Source organism: Pipra filicauda, unplaced genomic scaffold, assembly GCF_003945595.2.
Source record: "Pipra filicauda isolate LSUMZ 115617 unplaced genomic scaffold, ASM394559v2 scaffold217_size2002032_pilon, whole genome shotgun sequence".
Lineage (NCBI taxonomy): Eukaryota > Metazoa > Chordata > Aves > Passeriformes > Pipridae > Pipra > Pipra filicauda.
The window spans coordinates 934812-955384 of record NW_024104329.1 but is presented as its reverse complement, the minus strand read 5'-3'; the positions used below and the strand labels follow the sequence as shown (position 1 = coordinate 955384).

The window sequence follows — 20573 nt, the reverse complement described above, 5'->3', positions numbered from 1 at the left end:
AAACTTGAATGGCTGGGCCTGTGTCAAGACCTAGGTTTGTAATGGTTTCACCACTGTTTAAAGGAAAGTGCTTTTTTTTTTTCCTTTCAGTATAATTTTCAGCATAGAGCATTGTCTATCAGTTGGTAAGCTCACATTGATCTACAATCACAGAATCATAGAATGGATCAGGTTGGAAGGAACCACAGTGGATTGTCTGGTCCAACCTCCCTGCTCAAGCAGGGTCATCCGAGAGCACATTGCACAGGATTGCATCCAGATGCTTCTTGAATATCTCCAGCAAGGGAGACTCCACACCCTCTCTGGGCAATCTGTTCCAGTGCACAGTCACCCACACAGTAAAGAGTTTCTTCCTTATGTTCACCTCCCTTTTAATCTTCCCTCCAGGAATCCAGATATTCCAGCTCTGATTCTAGTAAAGATGGGGTTCTGCTTAAGTCACCTTATGTTGATGTGCAACCCTCTTCTGATGCTCCACAACCATTATGAAAATGGTTTATGTTTCTATAGGACTTGACATTAGACCTGTGGGTCTTGAACCACCTTCCACTAGTGAGTAGTCAAGATGCCATTCCCAAGCTGGACTCTTGTTTGGAGTCTAGTGCTGGCACCGAGGTTGCTGTGTAGTCTGATGTGAGCCAAAAGGTCTTTTCTGGTGACCATCCTCACTTACAACTTACTGAGTTGTAAAGTTGTCTTTGGTGTTGTGTTATGATACAACTGGACTTCCATGCACTGCACAGTGACTGCTGTTCAAAGAACATTAAGTCAGTGTTAGTGTATCCTGGTGGGTCAGCATAGGGTATCCTGGCATAGTCAGAATAGGGTATTTTACAAAGCCCTGTCCTTCATCTGTGTTAGCTACCAGCACGAACACTGATTATCCAGTAAATACAGAATAAAATGGACAAACTGAAGCAAACAGCTTGCACGTGTTTGGCTTCCCTGCCTTAGCTGAGGAGAAGTAACTTCCAGATGAAATAGCTTATTTTCTGTTAAATAAAACCTCTGAATTTTTTGCAATTCCATGAGCGTTCCCATGGCTCTACGTTGTCTTTGACAAATCTTCAAACCTCGATGTTTTTAAGAGTATATATTAGACAGCCTTGTTCTTCTTAAGATGTTTCACAGTACATGTTGCTGTGTTCTGTTCGCAAATACTTTTTTTTTCCCTGCTGTGGCCACAACCTGAGTCAATAGAGAGTAAACATACACTAAATCATTATAAGTCAATTTTAAATCAATTCAGGAATGTCCATACTGGGGTTTGTGTGGACAACAATTTAGTGAAAAAATCAATGTTCAGCATCATATGTGTCAGTTTAACTAGCTTCCTTCCCATTCAGCTTTCAACCAGTTAATAGCTGGCAAAACCCTGCAACATAATGTTATCTTGGGCTTACACAATCTTCATTGGCAAAAGGATTTTAGCTGTTGATTTTACTCCTTTAATTTTGTATTGTGCAGATCTTTACCCAGCCCAGGGTTTGATGGAGACAGCCTGTTTCATGCTGTGAAAGCCTGTAGCTACAGCTTTTTGAGAGCAGAAAAAGCCTTGTAGACAAGATATCAGAGTAGGATTCAAGAGAGCTGAGTGCTCATTTCTACTTTATCTTTCTATCTTTTCCCTCTGCCACACAACTGCAATAATACAAACCTTGCATGTGGTGCATGTGGCTTATTTTAATTCATTTGTTCTTGGGAAGTTTTTTTGGAGTCAGTGATTACAAAGGTAATAAAATACTGGAGGTTGTAGTCACTGGATATTTGGAGTAGTTCTGTCATGTTGGTGATATTTTTCATCCATGCCTGCTTGTATTGGTGTGCTTTGATGTAAACATGGGGCTGCTGTTACAGTGGTGAGACTGGTCTCCTGAAGAAACCTGTCCTCACACAAAGCTTCATCTAATTATTTAGCAAGTGCCTTTGAAATGTCAGAGCTGCGCATGGATTCCTTCTGGTTAATAAGGAAGTGATTTCTGTGGAAGATGCATTTCTTCCCTTAGTTTTCTTGTACTGTTAAAGGAATCCTTCTACTGCAGTGGTTTTGATGCAGCACTGACCACGATTGCAGAAGTGGCATTGCCTCCATAAGAGTTGCAGGCTTGAAATAGGTTCAAAACATTAAAATTCATGTTTCTTTTGCTTACCTGTAGAAAGATTGAGGAGTGAGATGTATTTCTGTACTGTGGTATGCTTACATATTCATTGGTTGCCCTACATCAGGCTTCATGGCCCTCAGCTAAAGTTACCACCAGTGTCTGTAGCGTAGAGACGGGGAGCTGGGGTTGGTAATTAATGTGGTATTTTACTGCATAGCAATATATGTACCCTGTACGTCTATGAATAAGCATATCTCATACTGCTCTGCAGGAAAATGTAAACATCCCACAAAGAGCAATAACAATTCAAAAACATTTCATAAACATTCGGTTTAAACAGCAACAAACCCCCGCAAAACCACAAGACAGCAGTGGTATTTCATTTTCACAAAATTACTTGGAGGGCTCTTTGTGGACTGTAGTAGAAATATTATTGGAGCACTGGGTCTGAGACTTTCCTTTCCTGCTATCCTTCCATTTAGCATCAAAATCGATTTGGGCTTCCTTCTCTGCTATAATCCTATTGTTTGCAAATCTGTGTTCCCTGTTTATGCTCTGAAACCCGTACTGAGACATCCAGTGCTATTAGCTGCTTGTTTGAGGAAAGGATCCAGGACTGAACCCCCTTCCAAAAGGCAATAGGTTGCATGTAGAAAATGCCAGCAGGATACCTGTGTGCTTACCTCCGTTTCTCAGAAAACACAATCACGGTTTTTAATTTGTGTGAGTCCCTGAGCGAATACTACTAGAAAAAGCTGATAAGGGAAATTGTTTCTAATCCTGCAGCATTCTCTATCCCTTTACTTGTCTGATTATTATTGTATTGTGCCAACAGTCTGATGACACATGTTCATTGCTCCATTGTCCCATCACGCACTGCAGTTACTTTAGTCCTGGCACTCGAATAGCACAACCACAATCATCATTTCCTGCAGATGTAACATCTTGGGATACTGAAGTCATTAAGCAGGCATGGGGTTAACCTTTGCATCCACTGTAATTATGTCAGGTAGTGGAAATTATTAAAGAACCTGAAACATAAACTTCAGAACAGACAAGTACCCGTGGCCAGTATTTTTTAACCTCCTGGGCTTACCCCAAGTAATCAAGTATCTTATAATCAAATGGCAGATGCCCACTTTATTAGTGAGCCGTTAGTTTAGCAGGGAGATGGTGTTATAACACACATAATTTTTTACTGTATGAGCAGAGTAACTTCTAATTTAGGCAGATGAATAATTAATAGAAAAGGAGCTTTTGTAGAAGTAAGGTAATCTGTTTTCTATTATAAAAGCTGGAGTTACAACATGGATCAAGAAGGGCACAGCACATAGAAAGGTGAGAATGTGTTGATCCTTCAGGCTTAGATTGATTCACCTCTTTGCTCTTCTGATCTTCCTACTGAACAGTTTTCTTCCAGACAAATTCAGACAGATGAAACCATTAGAAGTAGAGAAACTTGAAGAGCATGAAAAGAGGGATGTAGGGATTTTCATCATGAGCACCCTCACCCGTCAAATGCCAAAACAGCAAGTTGTGTAAGAATGACCAGACTGTTGGTAGAACATCTCTGCTGTGATCTCTTGAGTTATGTGTCTATCTGCAGATGGTCTTTTGGGCAAGAAAGTCTAGAGAAGTGCTTTATCACAATATAGCATTGAACAGTTACAGTGGGCTGATTGCTCTGAATTCCCAGAAATGAGTATTTCGGGGATAGCAGTCCCTTATATATCATATGTGATTGCTATGAAGAGCAGGAGTTTCATCTTTTGGATTTGCTTGACAACCTTTCGGCTTTACAAGTTGATTGATAACAAATGTTGGAGATTTTTAGGACAACATATGCTGTCAGCTTCAATTGGGTTCCTTTGTAATTTTGACAGACAGTGTTCCCTAAACGTATGACACAGAGGATTACTCGGTGAAGACTGTCACATACTGGGACAAAGGGATTTTAAGAAGTATAGCAACAAGTAAACATCCATCTTTGGTAGACCATTGTTACAAATCCTTTGAGAAGATGATTCAGGTGAAGGGTGTAATCAGATTTTTAAGAATTGCTGTTGTCCAGAATGAGGAGGGGTGAATATGATTTTAGGTAAGGCAATTAAATATAATGCAAAGATTTGGTGTTTTTTCCTTCTCCTTTCCTAACAGATAAGGGGGAGCTGAGCAATGCTGTAAGGAAGATGCAGGTGGGATGAAAGAACCGGCCAGGATGCAGAACAGCCAAGAGGTGACAGTTGTATTTGCAGAGGGTAGGGAAACAGCCAAGGAGGTGACAAGGAAGGCTCATTTGTGCAGCTGGGAACTGCTGACTAGTTGGACAAGGGAAAAGGTATCGTCCTGGAATAGAAACCTGTAGTGGAGGGAAGCTCATAAACAACACTGTCAGACCTAAATTTGATGAAGTCCATGGAGCTGCATGATTTATACTGTGGAATAACTTGCCTGTTTAGTATATATTTTTTTTTGTTTATATGCACACACATCAATTTCAGGTTTGTGTTTTTGATGTCCTACATATTTTCTCTTGCTTGTTGTCCCCCTTCAGTTGGATTTTTTTCCTATATTTATATGTTAAGTGTTGAAGAATATCACAGTTATTTCATGCTTAGTTGTTTCCATAATCTACCATCAGAGAGTTTTTTGAGAGCCTGGCATTTACTGAATGGCAGAGAGCTTTTCCAAGTCTGTGAAAGGACCTCCGACTCACGCAGCTGTTATACCTTTCTTCATGTAAAGCCACAGTCCTTGGAGTTCACAGCTCAGTGACACTGGTGCCTGTCTTTGGAAACATGAGGTGGCAAAACTTGGGAATGCAGGGAAAAGCTGCGCTTCAGCTCTAATTTTGGTGAAATCTGTTGCTGTTGTATTTTCATGTAATGTTCTGCAAGCTGACAGTTTTGTTGTGGGTTTTTAATTATTTTTTAAATGCCACTGTTGTAGCAATAAAGTAAAGAGCCCTTGTGCCCTTCCTTACTGAATTATACTTTTTCCGGAAGGGAAATACAATACAAAGTAGAATCAACAATAGTGAAAAAACGAGATAGGAATAAAACCACATAGTTATTTCCTTCTTTCTCTCTCCCTCAACAAAAAGAGAAGGTAGACTGAGGCTGAATAGGCTCTGCTCTGCTGTGGGGGGAAGCACAGCAGCCTTCTGAGCCTGTCGTCTTTTATAGCAAGTGGTAAATAGTCATAAGGCGCTTGAATACAACATATTTATGTGCAAGTAGGTTCTGTATTCAAAAATGACAAGAATTTGTGTGATGGTGGGAGTACTCATCATAAAAAACTTCAGAGGAGCCTGTCTCAGTTCACTTATCTGGAAATATTTCTACATCTGAAAAACAGCCCTACCAGCTGAAAATGTCTGCAATGGCATGGGGAAGGAAGAAAGGCCTTCTAGCAGTTTTCTTCAGAACTAAGAAATTTGTCTTCAGTGTTACCCTTTTATTTTTAAAAAGGATGCTTTGAAAATACTACATAGTGTTGTTAGGACCATAAAGCACTTGCTAAGGTTAAGTGGGAACCTGAACCAGAACTCTTGAAATCAGAGGAAGTTTGGGAATAGCTCATAAAGAGGGCAGAAGTATGGCATTGGGTAAGAGGGACACACACATGTACAAAAAGGTATGCTCTTAGCATCCCTCTTCAAAAACCGTATGTTTAATCTCAGTAATAAAATTTTACAGTAAAAATTTCTTTAAGCATGTCACTGTTGCCGTGCAAGTCAAAACCAAGGCCTCTGCTACAAAAACCCGAAAGTGGCAATGTGGCCTTTTTCTCCCTTCCTCTCGTTGTAATTCAGTAAATTCAGGTAGAGGCACAATTGGAGAAAAGTCCCGAAAAGGTTCATTTGTACTTGCTCTCCCTGACTGGCTCAGATATGATATTTATGTGTGTCAGTTTTTCACACCTGCTTTGGAACGGCAGGGGAAGATACTGTGAGAAAGGAGAGAAAATTGCCTTATTCTTTCTTTTTGTACAAATGCTCGGGCTAATCCACACAGGAGTCTTTCAAAAGACAAAACTTGTATCAATAGCCAGGCACGCTGTTGCTTTTATGCTCTGCATTATGAATTGGGTCTCTGTTTTGGATTGATATTCTTCACAAACTAACTCAAAAAGTGGAATTTGAAAACAAACAAACAAAAAGGATTCGATTATTTTAGCTTCATTACACTTCATGTTTCTGCTGCTCCTCCCCCTGGAGAGACTCTCTTGCTGTTTCAGGCTCTTCTCATTTACAGAGTGCGATTGTATGAGTTGACCAAATTTTCCAAACCATTGATCTTGGTGCAAATGCTCTGCTGACTTGTTTCTGGCTTATGTTCAGAAAGTTAGTGAATTGTGTGGAATTGCCAATAGTTCTTTCAATTGAAGACAGTTAAGGGATCTCTATTTTGCTTTTCTACATTACTGCATGCTATATCCCCTACACATTGGGTGGAGAGATAAACCATATAGGAAAAGGTTCTGCATGTTTGCATAACTACTTAGAAGTCAGTGCTATTTTGTAGACACTGGGTTTGGCTATGTCATGTGATTCATGCCTCTTGGCAATTGAAATATTATAAATTACATCAGAGATTTGGACAGTGAATACTCTGTTAGAGTTATACGTTACATATCATGTGCTTGTGTGTTTGAGGGCACACAGCTTTTTCATTTTTGGTTTTGTTCCTTTTTCTTTTGCTTCTTTTTCCTTTCCCTTAACTCCTGTTGTATCACAAGTGGCTTTATCTGATGTGTTCTGCAGACCAGACAGACTTAAACTAGTTTATTTCTTTTTATCTCATCTGCTCTGCCTGTCTGTAGGTTTACCCCATTATTACACAGACAGCAGAGATCATCAGTAGCAGATTAGGATTGGATAAACTTTCCGGTGCACGTTCAAATTCTATCACATACCCATTATAGAGCAGCTGCAGACCCAGGCAAGAGGCATTTCATTGACCAAAGTCTATCTAGTGAGCTCTAAACCTTGCATTTTGTATCTATATTAGTCCTGCCACATTGGCAGCTTTTCACTAAATCTAAGCAGAGAACAGTGTTTGTGAATGCAAAAACACTCTCACAAACTCCTTATCTGGTTGGTCCACAGAAGACATCATGGGGGTGGAGGGCATGAGCAGCACCTGGGTGGAATTTAGCTGTGAATGGCACGCTTGTAAAAAATGCTCTGACATCAGAAAGGTGGATGGCATGTCTTGGTACAGAGCATTATGGGTAAGTGGTTCTTCCCTCTTTCTGTACCCATCTGGCATCACATAAAAATCATGTCCTCACAGCTGAACATGTTGAAGTGTCTCAGATGGGCCTGTTGAGGCTGGAATTGCTGCAGACTCTATCTCCTGCTTGGCTGATATTTTTCTCCCAGTTTATGCTAGAAGAGCTTTGGCTGCCCTTGCATCAATCCGTTTGCTGTGGGACAGGTGGTGGTAAGCCATTGAGGCCCCCAAGTGTGAGCCTTCCTGTAAGCCACTGCCATCAGGAACAGACTGAAGTGAGCTTTTATGGAGGTATAGTTTAATGGTAGAGGGTGGATATTGCACAGGATGCAGTGAAACAATCCTTATAATGTCCCAGGGCAGCTCAGGGCTAATAACCTTAAGACCTGGGGACAGGCAACAAGCGCTCTTTGGTCAGCACTCCAGCTGCAGAGCTGGAACAGCCTCCCACTTCCCTATGGCCATTGCTTTGCAAAAGGTGATGCCTTGGACTGGCAAAAGGGTTTGACACCCCTTCAACCCTACATCCAAGTGCTTCTGCCTCAGCTTCTGTGAAGAGCTGTTGAATATGTTGATACATTGAGAGGCAGCTGGAGAAATGTTGGACTCTCTTTTCCTGCTAGAACCTTTGAGGGTCCGTTTTAAAAAGGAGAGCAGTTGGAGGGTGATGTAGAGAGAGGAGAACCATTTCTCATTGGTGATGCTGAGCATTTCTCCTTTTCATACAAATGTTGCCACTATTTAATTTTGCAGTTCAAGATGGCAACAGCAATAAAGTCAGCAAGCAGATGCTTTGCAGAGAGAAATTATTTCTCAGCCATTGGCTTTCTTGCCCTGTAGCAAAGTTTTATTGTGAGTAGATTGTGTCTGTAATAAACCTGGCTTTCCAGGAGCTGCTCTTGGGTAGGAGACATGAAAGTTTCGCTGTGAGCCTCTTATCCCCTTTGTCAGAGTTATTTTCCCATTTCTAACTGGCTTTAATGTAAGGATATGCTTGTTTTTTTCAATTTAATAGTGTGGGAAGCCAAAAGTTTTACTTGGTAGAAGTCCTTTTAGGGAAAAGCCCCAAAGAGTGTCAATATATTAAGTACCAAGTGTTGTTGTGCCACCAACATCACTGGAGTTTTGGGGTTGTTCTAGCTGCTTATAGCTGTTTCAGGCTCACTTCATGCTTAGCCCTGGTTAGTTCAGGTTTAAAGAGAAAGAACTTGACTTTGAATCTATTTAGCATTATATTAAAGCAGTAGGATTCCTGCCTGAGCCAGGGTTTTCCTCTTCAGTCTCAAAAATGTTATATTGCCTAGAAGCCTCTGCTGAGCTTCTGTATTGAGTGAAAGCAAGTGTGACAGACTCAGGCCTCTCCCAAATGAGAACTTCTTTCAATAGCAGCAGTGGCTGGGAAGGCACTTTTGAAGAAGAGGGTCTCACTGCAGGGCAAGCTGTTTCTGCTTGTCTTTAAAATCTCTTCTACTCTGCCTCTTCTAATGGGTGAGTTTGTGTAAGCATATAGAACGTGCCTAATTGTACTTACAATGCTGTCGGGGTAAGATGGACTGTGCTTTCCTTGGGCTTGGCAGAGTAGGATGATATTTTACACAAAAAGCCTGAAGAGAGCTGACTTTGATGCAGCATTGAGCTCACTGAGAACGGTGTCATACTTTGGTCACGACTCCCTGGAGGTCCTGACAGGAGTATTTATTTAAGTATTTCAGAACCTAGCTGCTTGCACCAGCCATAGCTATTAAAGATTACAACTGAGGATAATTATTCTTTATAAGAACTAGTTTTTATTAGAGAGGACTAATAAACAGCTCTAGTAGTGCCATGCATGTCTTGGTGGCGCTTTAGCACTTCCTCATAATCATTCACACTAATGCTGCCCAGCTGAGCAAATCCCATGGCCATTTTATCCAGATAAAATGGAGAAAATAGATGAGCTTTTCACTGCCCCTGGAAGGCTGACAACAAATCTCAGATTCATCAGACCAAAACGAAAGCAATTACCCAGACAGCAGCTTGCCAATAGTAACTTTTCCCCTTAAAATAAAGGAGTACAATGACATATTTTCATCAGCTCTCCCTGTGCTGCTGCAGTGAAGGGAAGGCAGACACTAGGTCTGAGAATTCTGCCTTTTCCTTCAGAGCTTTCCTCTAGGAAAGTTTTTCCAATCCCTAGCGTTCCCTCTGGGATTGTCACTCTCTAGCTGTGTCATGCCAACCCTTGGCTTAACCACAACAATCCTTTTGATATTCCCTTCTCCCATCAATTCTTTCTTTCCCCCTCCATAAGCAAATCAGAGACCACAGTCATTGAGCATAAAGGAGATTTAGTACAGTGAACACAGAAAGTCTTCAAATTATGGATGTATGCAGAGCTCCTGTAGGATAACAAAAGTCGCTGAGATAGCGTATCTCAAGATGAAGGTCAAGAATGGAGAGGGAACATTCATCCAGATCAGAGTCTAGAGGGAACTAGTTAAATAGTATAGGCTATTTACTCAAAATATTTTCCTTCATGTTTTTTGGCTTTATCTCTCTGCGTCCATTAGAGGATACTCATTCATCCTGCTATCCTTTCCTCATTTTTCAGCTGTGTACTTTTGATACCTGCCTGTTCTGAGAGAGCATTTTCTTAATGACCAGTCACACCTTTAGAGAGATATGGAAAAGAGAGGAGGTGGACTGAAAATTGGATTCTTTTTCTTGGTTTTGTCCTGGCAAACTTGTCCTGCTCTTGCTTGCTGGGTAAAGCTCACCCTTGGGAGAGTGAGAAAGGCCAGGAATAATATTGAAGTGAATGCCTCTTGGGGATTCACTTCATTGGCTGAAGATGAGAGCTTTCTGCCCCTTGGATTATGTTTTGCCTGGTAAATGGTTAATGGAATGGGAATGAAGATGGCTGAAATAATCTTGAGATGTTTTTCTTTATACAGAACTGCTTGTTTACAATTTGAAAACAGTCATTTATTTTAAATGACTACAGGTTATTAATTAAAAGCAGGTTCTCTATAGTACAGCTGCAGAGTCCAAGTGGCCTCATGATGAGTTATTAAATAAGACTTTTCCCTTGATTCACAACCACAAGTTTTAGCTTGAACTTAACAGAAAGATTTCGTACTGAGAGTCCCATTGCTGCCTTCCACTTTCCTATCCAGAGAAGCTAAATTTGTAGTTAACCCAAGAATATGGTTCACTGTCCAAAATGTCTTCTTGTTCTTGTTTGGATGAAGTTATGCTTCTCGATGTTTGACTTCCTTTTCTGTCCCGCTCCCATGTCTGTCTCTGATTCTATACTCTAGTCAGACCTGTCCCACCAAGCACAGAGACATTGCAACCATCTCTGCTCTGAAGTTCATTTATTCTCTACTAAATTTATATGAAATTCCAGTGTTTTGTTTTGGGGGACATCCTAGAGTTAGTACACAGCCTGGTGTCACAGGGCCATTCTCTAGATTTCCTCTCTTTACTGAAGTTGGGAACATTTATATTTGAAAGCTTTTTATTTTTTCACCTGTGGCATTTGAATTGCAGTGCACCCTGTGGACATTTCAGCTTTGTCAGCTTGACTGTTATTAAACTGTAGTCATTTATCATCATTGGTAATGATTTTATGTCTAGTTTTTTTTAAGTAGATATTGCAGAACATTTATTGGTAAACTGCTGTGAGCACACAAAGACTTAAGATATATAATTTATGAAGTCATATTTATGTAGCAGTACTTTATGATGGAAGGATGTGCTGAGAAAGTGTTTGAGATGACCGTTTATTTTTAGATGAGCCAGAAGTTTTTGTTTCCATCTCATTTCAGGCCCCAGCACAGAATGATTGAGGATCTGCAGAAACTCAAAAGCTTTTTCCCATCTAATGGCAAGAAAGAGTGTGTAAATAAAACTGACAAACATAAAAATGCAATAAACTACAACTGTTTCATGAATTTATAACCTGAGGGGCAAAGTAATAAAGAGATAAATTCATGTCAGTCATGTCTCTTTATTAAGAGCTACTAAGTAATACACGTAACGGGCAGTGCAAGAATGTAAATGTATCTGAATGCTTTCCATGAGTATTGACTAGAAGGGACTTGCTAAACTGAGATAATTTGATTCTTCTTGCTCTCTGTGTGTATTTGCACACACATGGGGATTTAATATCTATGTGATAGCATGATTTTATCACAAGGAATAAAAAAATATGTAATTTTAATTAATAAGGATAGATGAGTTAATTTCCAAATTAGCTCAGAGAGAATCATCTTTTCTATCTTTTAGGTATCGGGGCGAAGGAGGGATTTTATGTTGTCTATGCTGTTTGCTCCAGCTACCCTTCAGTCACTGCATACAGTAGGTTTCCCAAAGGGTCATTTGTCCTGGATGCATATTCTAGAACAGGCTGGAGTGAACTTTGAAGATGCCTGTTTCCTTCCAATGACAGATGAAGGAGAGTCTGGGCAGATTTGCTTATACAAATTTGAGCTGAGGTTCGAGTTGCCCTAACTCAAGGCGTCCAGGCTACCACTGCAGTCAGGGCAATTCTGGTCAATGCCATTAATGGTGTCTAGGGAGCACTTCAGCTGACCAAAGTCAGGCTTACACTATGATTAGCCACATTGATTTCTAGGCACCAGTAATAGCATTGACATCAAAAGTTAGGTGACCTGAATCCCACTCTAGATGCCTAAATGTTGGTGGTATAGAACTGAAATCAGAAGAAGTATTTGCAGTCTTTCTGTGTTGTATCAGCTAGCATTTGACAAAAAAAGGTGAAGTTTAGTCTAGAAATCTTCTGCAGTTCAGAAGTGTCAACAGTACTTATATAACCAGAAGACTATTTTGAGGGAGCCCCTAGTGTAAACTCGTTGATTGGACGGTCCCAGAGGGAATATTTACACTCACTTTTATGTCATAATCTTTGGGCTTATTTCCACAGATCCACGAAAGAGAAAAAGCAAAATAAAATGTGAAAGCAGGGGATTCTGTGGGCTCTCCTATCTGTACGTTGCAGTGAAGCTGCTGATCACAGATCTGTTTAACTACATGTGTTTATTCTAAAGCATCTGAAATGCTTCCATAGCAGATATTTGGTTGGTGATAAGAGAGGACTGTAATGTTTCCTTTGGGGATAGCTACAACAGAAAAAGAGATTATTTGAGGTGCCATTCATTACTGATGGCACACTGCCCATGCTTGGAAGTGGCTTGGGATACGAACAATTGTGTATAAACAGCCTCAGATGTGCTATTGCATAGCAAAGTCTAATATAAATAAACAATCATTAAAAATTGCTAACATAAAACAAGGGAATAATCTTTGCTTTCTCTTGTACTCCTACCCAATTAGAATAGTTTTCTTGACAAGGCATTTGAACTATTGAAGTGAGAGATGCTATTCCAGACGTAACGCTGGTTTTGTTACAAGGGACTGCTTACATGGAATTGTTAGGCAATTGTGATGGAAGTAAATACTTCGTTTGCTTATACAAATATTATTAAGAATCCATTAAAAAGAATCCATAAAAGATTCAGAATGTGTTTTGCTCAGCTTTCTGATGGTGTTCAGTGAAAGAAGATGAGCTTTGTGATGTGAGGCTTTAGGGTGTGATTGTTGCTCACAAGTCTGTTATTGATCAGGGGATCAATACTGAATGTGGCAGAAACACTTCCTATGACCACGTGAGCCACTAATTGATGGGACTGTTTAAAAAAAGACTTCTCATTAAAAGCCAGTTGTGGTGTACAAGTTTGGTCATTCTCCCCGTCCCCATGAAAAGCTTAACTTCAGGAAATGAGATCCTGTGTTAAAGTTCTTCTGCTTCCCAAAACCTTTCTGTCCCTTCTCTTGATGGGCTCAATTCCTGAGGAGGGCTCCTCAAGAAGAAAGTTAGGTGTTCCAGGAATCAGCCTGAGAGTCCTGTGGTTTTGGAGATGGAGAATAATGGGAAGGGACTTCCTGTGATACAGAACGTTTGTCTGTCCTCAGGTGTTTCTAGCACCTGGGCAGAGAAAGCAGGTTGCAGGAACAGTATCTGTGGTGGGACTGAGGCAGGGAGTGCTGTATTGCTGGTGTTCCCACTGACCCTCACCTCCAGCCCTCTGCTGTAAACTGGTAGGTTTGAGAACAGTGTTAGATGGTGACCCTGTATATATTCTTGCTGACACTGTCCCTGACTACTGAGTAAACTTCAGAAAGCTGAATGGGAGCAGAGAATGTGGCGTAGCTGCATTGCTGCTGGAGGAATTGAAGACGATGTTCTATCGTGTAGACTGTAAGTTTGCAAAGAAGAACAATTCCTCTTGCAAGACGTTTTCATCAGGAAAATTAGGCATAATCACAGTGGAATACATCAGCACAGTTTGGGACCTGAGAAAGGAGGCTCTTAAAATCAGCCTCGAGGCGTAAAAAACCAAACATGTTAGGAAAGGCCACCTGCCCTCACATTCTGAAACCAGAGACTCTTGTGATCTGACTCGACTTCCAGAACTAAGTTCAGCTTCTGCCACTGCACACTGCGGGAGATTATTTGATTAAATATTCTGAATAAGTATTGGTTTATACAGTCAAGACTTATTTTTTGAAAGCTTTTGTGAGAGAGGGTATCAGCTTTAGCTGTCGTAATTTTTTTTGACAGTATCAGCAATTTTCTTTAGATACATGACTAATTTTGCATTTCAACTGTAGTATCTGTGTTCACTGTGTTCACTGTGGATGTTTCTATAGCAACCAGCCTTGTGCTATCTACATACCTTTGTATGGATTAAATATGGAATATAAAGTTGGTTTTCGTTTTATTTTTCTGCAGACCGTGCCTGTTGCAACATGTTTTAAAAACTTTTTGAGTAGTATGAAATAGACTGACCATCTCTGTCATCTTTGTATTTTTGTAAGAAACCTGTTTGTTTATCTTTGTTTTTTATATGACCGGTATCATCCTAATATTTCACTACCATTTACTCTAAACCCATCCAGTACCTCTAGGGGATAGAAAAGCTCTAAAGATACCAAATAATCTGGACTTCATCTAATACAAGAAATCTGTGGTAAACCAATGAACTGAGCTGTGGCCTCTGGAGTCATTATTTGAGGCTCATTATCCTCAGTTTCTCTCAGCATCTCACCAAATGGTTCAGGTAAAATTATCCATCAGCAATCTCCTTTACAGAAATCACATTTTATGTTGTATAAAAGACCAAACTTTACATTTTTATTTGCTTCTATTGCTTTCGGTATTTAGTGCTACGTGTGTGACAACAGGTGACTAAAATTGCATCTAGAGCTCCAGATCTGGTATTTTCTCAGTTTATGCTACAAAGTAATTTTAAAAGTTATTTATTGCTATAGGGGTGAGACAGAACAGGGACTCCTGGTCACACCCAGTTTTCTTCCATCTCTGCTTCTCTGTTAAAAGATTTAACTTTGTTTGATGGATTCTGATTCCAGACCTCATGCGTGTATTCCTCATTACAACTGTATCCATTTCATTACAGTAATCTCAGGTGGATTTAGAAATTATATTTGAGGAGCAGATGAAAAAGCTTTAACACTTTCGGTTTGGCAGCAGCTAAAGCTAGAACCTGAAAAGAGTAGTTGTAGTGAATTCATCCCTTTTCCTTTTCTAACTCATGCATTTGCTCTGTTTCAGTGTGTTGTCATTAACTCAATGTGTTCCTAATAATCCTTAATTTGAATTAGAGGTTAGGCAAATTGCCAAATTAGGTGCTTGTGGCACTGATAATCACCATTTTTTAATATTCTTTGATCGTGTTTAATCTTTTGTCAGCAATGCTGCCTTAATAGGTCATTCTCACCTTTCTATTTCTGCAAGTTTTTGCATCCTCAATGATAGAGCTTTGCAGCATGGGGCAATTAAGTGTAGTACAGACATGGCTAATTAAAGCCAGTGGCAGTTAAGCACATGCTTTTATTGCTTTGCTGAATAAGGATGCGATTGAGCACATATTTAAGTGTTTCAGTGAATTTTGAGCCCATGAAAGGAAGCCATCGCTATTTAGATTGAGTGTATTAACTCATAAATGTTGTAGTTCTGTTCTTCTGTAACTGTAGTTGATAGATAACTACGATTTGGAGGAGAAAGTGTGTAGGAGAATACTACTCATAAAACAGCAGGGATTAACTGAATGACTGTTTATTCACTTCTCTGTTAGCGGGGTGTCAGCATGATATTCTGTCTTTTGACGTCTTCAATTGTCTCCAAATTTACTTTAGTTGTATGAGACTGCAATTTAGTGGTTGAACTCAACTGGGAAAGAATAATGAATTTCTTAGGGCTTAAGTTCCTGAGACTCAATCCTCACCAGGATAACTGAAAAAGCAGCAATAATGTTTTCATTATTGACACTATGAAAATAAATGCCCTTCTTGTGATGTTTCCTTGCCCACACAGTCTACAAATGGGACTTCAGAGGTCTTTCTAGGCTTGATAAAATCACTTGGTATTTGTCAGGCTCATGCACTGGGTGGAATACTCTAAAACAAAGCCTGTTTGTAGGATGTAAAAGGAAGAAAAGCAACAACATGAGCTATTGACATGTGTTTCTTTTAACCTTTGACAAGACTACAGTGGAGTTAGAAGGCAGCGAGGGTATGAATCCCAGGATGTCATGCTGGCAGGCAGAACACAGGTTAGGATTACAGCACTCAGCTACCTGTGTTCACATGACAGTTGTTTCCCTGTCATGCAGGATATCAAGTTGAGGCTCGAGGAAGATGGTACATCACATCTACTTTGAAATTATGTTGAATGCTGCACATTGTGTTGCACTACTGACAAGACACTGGCTTCTAAAGGAGAGGGAGACAGGATGTTAATTCAGGAGAAAATGTGACATCCAGACTGGATTCTTGGCAGTTGTTGGTCAGGGTGGTGACCAGTTGGTCATGCCGGTTGACACCAGCTGGGAATGTAGGCCTCCAACTCTTGGAGGCGTTTTTCTGCTGCTCATGTACATAATGGTCCATATTGCAAGATGGGATTTTTGTATTCAAAAGTAATTTTCAAGCAGAAATGAAAAGAATATGGGCAAACAACTAGTTTCATAGAGCTTTTAAATTTTTGCTGCTTATGTGCAGAGCTGAAGAGCTTGGCATTTCAAATGCTTTGTGCCTTACACAGTTGTGCTCTTTTAAAACATCTTCCAATAAGTCATGGAGATATTAGTGAAAGAGTTCGAAAGCGGAATTAAATGGCACCAGATTTTGGCTTGAGAGAACATACTGCCATGAGATATTCTAAAAAAAAACATTGATTCTGGGAGTAGAGCAGCATCTGTTTGTGATGTGTAATTAGTTGGAATAATGTCTGTCTACTGGATGGAGCTAGCACTCGTTAGGAGTTGAGAATGGACGTGTCTGTCAGAGAAGCAACGCAACAGAGAGCCTATCTGAATTAGATAAAGAGAGGCTTTTCTGGGTTGTTTCCTTTTACCAAGAGGCTTTACAGACCACAGGCTTAGGTTTTTTAGGGTTTTTTTTTCTCCCTTTCTTTTTCTGTTCCTCCCCTCCCCTTCTCTCCTTCTGTGCAAACCTAATGAAGTGCTTAACTGTTGAAATCCCAAGTCTTAACAGACTTTTGAGGTCTATCCCAAGACTCAATAGATTGGAGGCTTTTTTACTCTTGTTTATTCTCCTCTGAAAAAACTTCTTCAGGGGGCTGTGCTTAATCAGCCAGTCTGACAATCAAGGTGCTAAAGGTGTGTGGGTGGAGCATGGGGTGGAAAGGACATGCTTGCATTCAGCCAAGGTTTTAAAAGGCTGCTTACTCCCTAGGATGGGAAATCAGAGAGATGTTTTGAATGATCTAGAGGATCTGTAAGCCCTGTTCTCATTGATTTTTTGATGCAAGTTATGAGACAGCTCAAGTGCTCTGAAGTGATGACAGCTGAGAATTTGCTGACAGCTGCCCAAGTTCCATAAGCCATACTGAAAACGTGGGCATAAGCACCGTGCTGTTTCTAGTTTACCTATTGATTGCACTAACACCAGAGTCTGTTATGCCTGGGAATAAATTTTAGGATTTCCCTGCAACTAATCTGCAAAAAGATCGAGTGGACTGAGTGTGTAGAGGTTAGCAGGTCTTACTCCAGATTTGCAAAGTCTGAGAGAGAAGAGGCTCAATAGGATCTGCATGCTGACAAGAAAAGAAATACAGCATTTATAGGTCCAGTGGATCTGAGGGAGATAAAGAGACTTTGAATTTGTTTCTAAATTTGATAAATTTGATGACTGAACAGATATTTTAATTTTTGGTTGAAATAAGCTATGTATTCATTGATAAAACACCAATGTGATGTGTAGGTAAGGAGAAACAGGGATTAAATTCTATATCTAAAGCCCTGTCTCTGAAAATAGGCTGAAGCCAAGTCAAGCAAGCAAGTGGAAAAAAAAATCAATTCAAACTTTAAGTGAACATTTAAACTAGGGAGGGGAAGAGGGTGAAGTAAGGAGAACATACAAATGGCCATGACATTGAAAGGGTTTCATCTAGACGAGTACCCTATTTTTGGTCAGGGTTGCTCAGAAATGCTTAGAGAGAATATAAGAAAAAAGTAGAGACAAGACAGGACATTTTTACCCGCTGCACCAGTTAATGGAGCAAAGACTGCAAGTCAAATATCATTTTTAAGAAATGCTACGATACCTTTTCCTCATTTGATTTGTGTAATCCCTTTTTGAACCTGCATATATTTTGACATCCACAAAATTCTCTGGCAAGGAATTCTAGAATTTATTTAAATGTCTTGTGAAAAAGTACTTACTTTATTGGTTTTCAACCTGCAGACCAAATAAGCTCTATCTTTTTTAATCTTAAGAAAAATGAATAATGATCCTCTAGTCACCTTTCCCATTCCATGTTGGTGTTTATTTACTGCTACTGTTTACTGCTACTGTTCCAGTCTCTTCCCAAGATTGTGGTCCCCACTAACTGATCTTTTTTCAAACATTTTTTTCCTAGTTCTTTTAAAATTCTTGCTAAAAGGACACAGCTCAGATCATGGCCATTTTGGATGAGGTTTACACATATTCTTTAGTTTTAGCCTCGATACTCTCAAGGGTGGAAATGTGCTTCGTTCCACATTTACTACTCCATTTAACTGTCTAAAATCAGAGGCACAAAGGGATCAAATTTTGTACCATCCTTTGTTAAATTTCTGTCTATTATCCCATATTTGTTAAATTTCAGACTTCTGACTAGTGAAAGAAATGCAGCTTGTGCTACTCTGAGGTGATACTTTATGTCACATGAGCTCTGCCAAAGTGGACACCACCTGCAAATTCAGTTATCCTGCACACTGGCAGTGGGTCCTGGTGGTGTGGTGCAGAGGGATGTCTACGAGGTCTTCAGTAGTATGATGACCATGAACTACCTGCTTGAAGGTGTTTTCCAGAAGTGGCCAGTGTGTTTGAAGTTGTTTTCCTGAAGTGACTCCTCCTTCCTTCTAAATAGGCAACAACTACATGAACAGGTTGTTCGCACACGTTTATATAGAGCACCACGGCCTCTGCATTTGCACACATGCTTCTGCTTTTTCCATGTAAGAGTCTTGATTCATTTGATCTTGTCTGTGTGTATATGTATTCCATTTCCACCTCTTCCATGTGTCTAGCAGAAAGGGACAGTAATTTAAATATACCTAATATTACAAGAACGTTTGCTGGATAACTTTCAGATCGCTGCTCTTGATGCTTAGATGTTGATTTTTTCACTGTATGCTTTAACTACATACTTAGAGGGGGAAGCATATTCATATAAGTGGGATTGAGAAAGCCCTTTTATTTTAAATATGTAGAGACTAGGGAGAAAAATCCTCCAGGGAAGTTAATTTAACTGCAAAACAACTGTTTTTTCAGAATCCACTTGGTTTCTGTTATCAGCATATTTCTTAATACACAAGGAAATTTTTTTAGCTAAAAGAGGAAGTATGACGAGTGGATCCTAATCAGATACAATATGAAAAGCCTCAATTAGGTGCATTTTCCATGTAATAAAACCAATAAAAAACCCACTTAAAGACACCAGCACCATTATCATGAACAATGAGGCAATTTCTCCTGCAGTATTTTAAGTGTGTAGCTGTAACTTCAAAATAATTTTCTCCACCAACATGCGTATATCCAGGGCTGTTTGGGATTACTTTGATTATCATACTGTAAGATCAATTCTAAATGTATGCACTGAAGCCTGAATAATTTATTTTCTAGCCCATTAGAACAATGTGGAGGATCTAATTCCATAGGCAGCTTTTTTTGCCAAGAGAGCAAGTGCACATCTGTGTATCTCTTGGGGAAGAAGAGAGACTCAGTTTATGCTTTTAGAGGAAGGCAACTGCTTTACTGCTTGACTGCTGTATAAATGCCTATGAGCAATTTGTCTTGAACAGAATAATCTGCTCCTTCCAGAGCCAATTGCAAAGTCCAGGGCCTGCAAAGAACCCGCTGCTCGTGTCCTTTTACTCACAATTTTGCAGCTCAGGCACAGACGTACTAAATAGCCTATTTGAGATTTACACTGACATCTGTCCTGGAACAGACACTTGACTCAAATTTCCTAAGTCTCGGGGCTATGACAGTATTCCTTCTGGTGTCCAACTGTTTTGACTTTAGAATAAAAGATTTTGCAAAATAATGTGCAACATTTATTGGGGAAAAAAATGTTAGAGGAAGCATCATTTTGTTTCAGGTTTTGCCATGAGCTGCCCTGCTTGCAAGAGAGTGGATTATCATGAACAATTAAGCAAATAATGTGTTAAACATTTCACAAGAGAATGAAAAGAAGTTGTTATCAGCCTGACATCTTTCAGGGGGATTTTTTTAAAAGTCGACTGCAATCACTAAATGGAGTTGATACAGACTCTCATTTGACTACCAATCGATCAGGTTTAAACTGTAGACTTCTCACTAATCTTTTTGTTTTAGTGTTTTCTCTTTTAATCATGACAGCATCACTGTTTGCATGGAAATCCCCAAATTATCAAGAATAGCCTCTTTAATGGTTTTGGTTTTGTTTAATTTCACGTCTCGACAAGCCCTGAAAACTGTCAAAACTTATCATCTCTTCACTCTGCTTCTGACTGTTTGATACAAAAAAAAGGACTGAGGGGTGGGAATGGGGTAAGGAGAGAAAAAGTGGAGGAAAGGGAACATCATAAATAACTACGTAAAATTATCCATAACTAACAGGGCCTTAGATACCAAGAGGAAGAAGTAAAACCAGACAAGCAGC

The 20573-nt window shown here is 39.8% G+C and overlaps 1 protein-coding gene and 1 long non-coding RNA gene across 8 annotated transcripts in view; both read left to right on the top strand.

Annotated features, from left to right (window-relative positions):
- TSPAN4 (tetraspanin 4) overlaps positions 1 to 20573 on the top strand; it is a 360542-nt gene that overhangs the window by 260836 nt on the left and 79133 nt on the right. The gene's annotated exons all lie outside the window — the stretch shown is intronic.
- Positions 4264 to 11319, top strand: LOC120323232. Its single transcript, XR_005563523.1, has 2 exons — positions 4264 to 4440; positions 11149 to 11319. It is a non-coding gene; the product is annotated as an uncharacterized LOC120323232 (long non-coding RNA).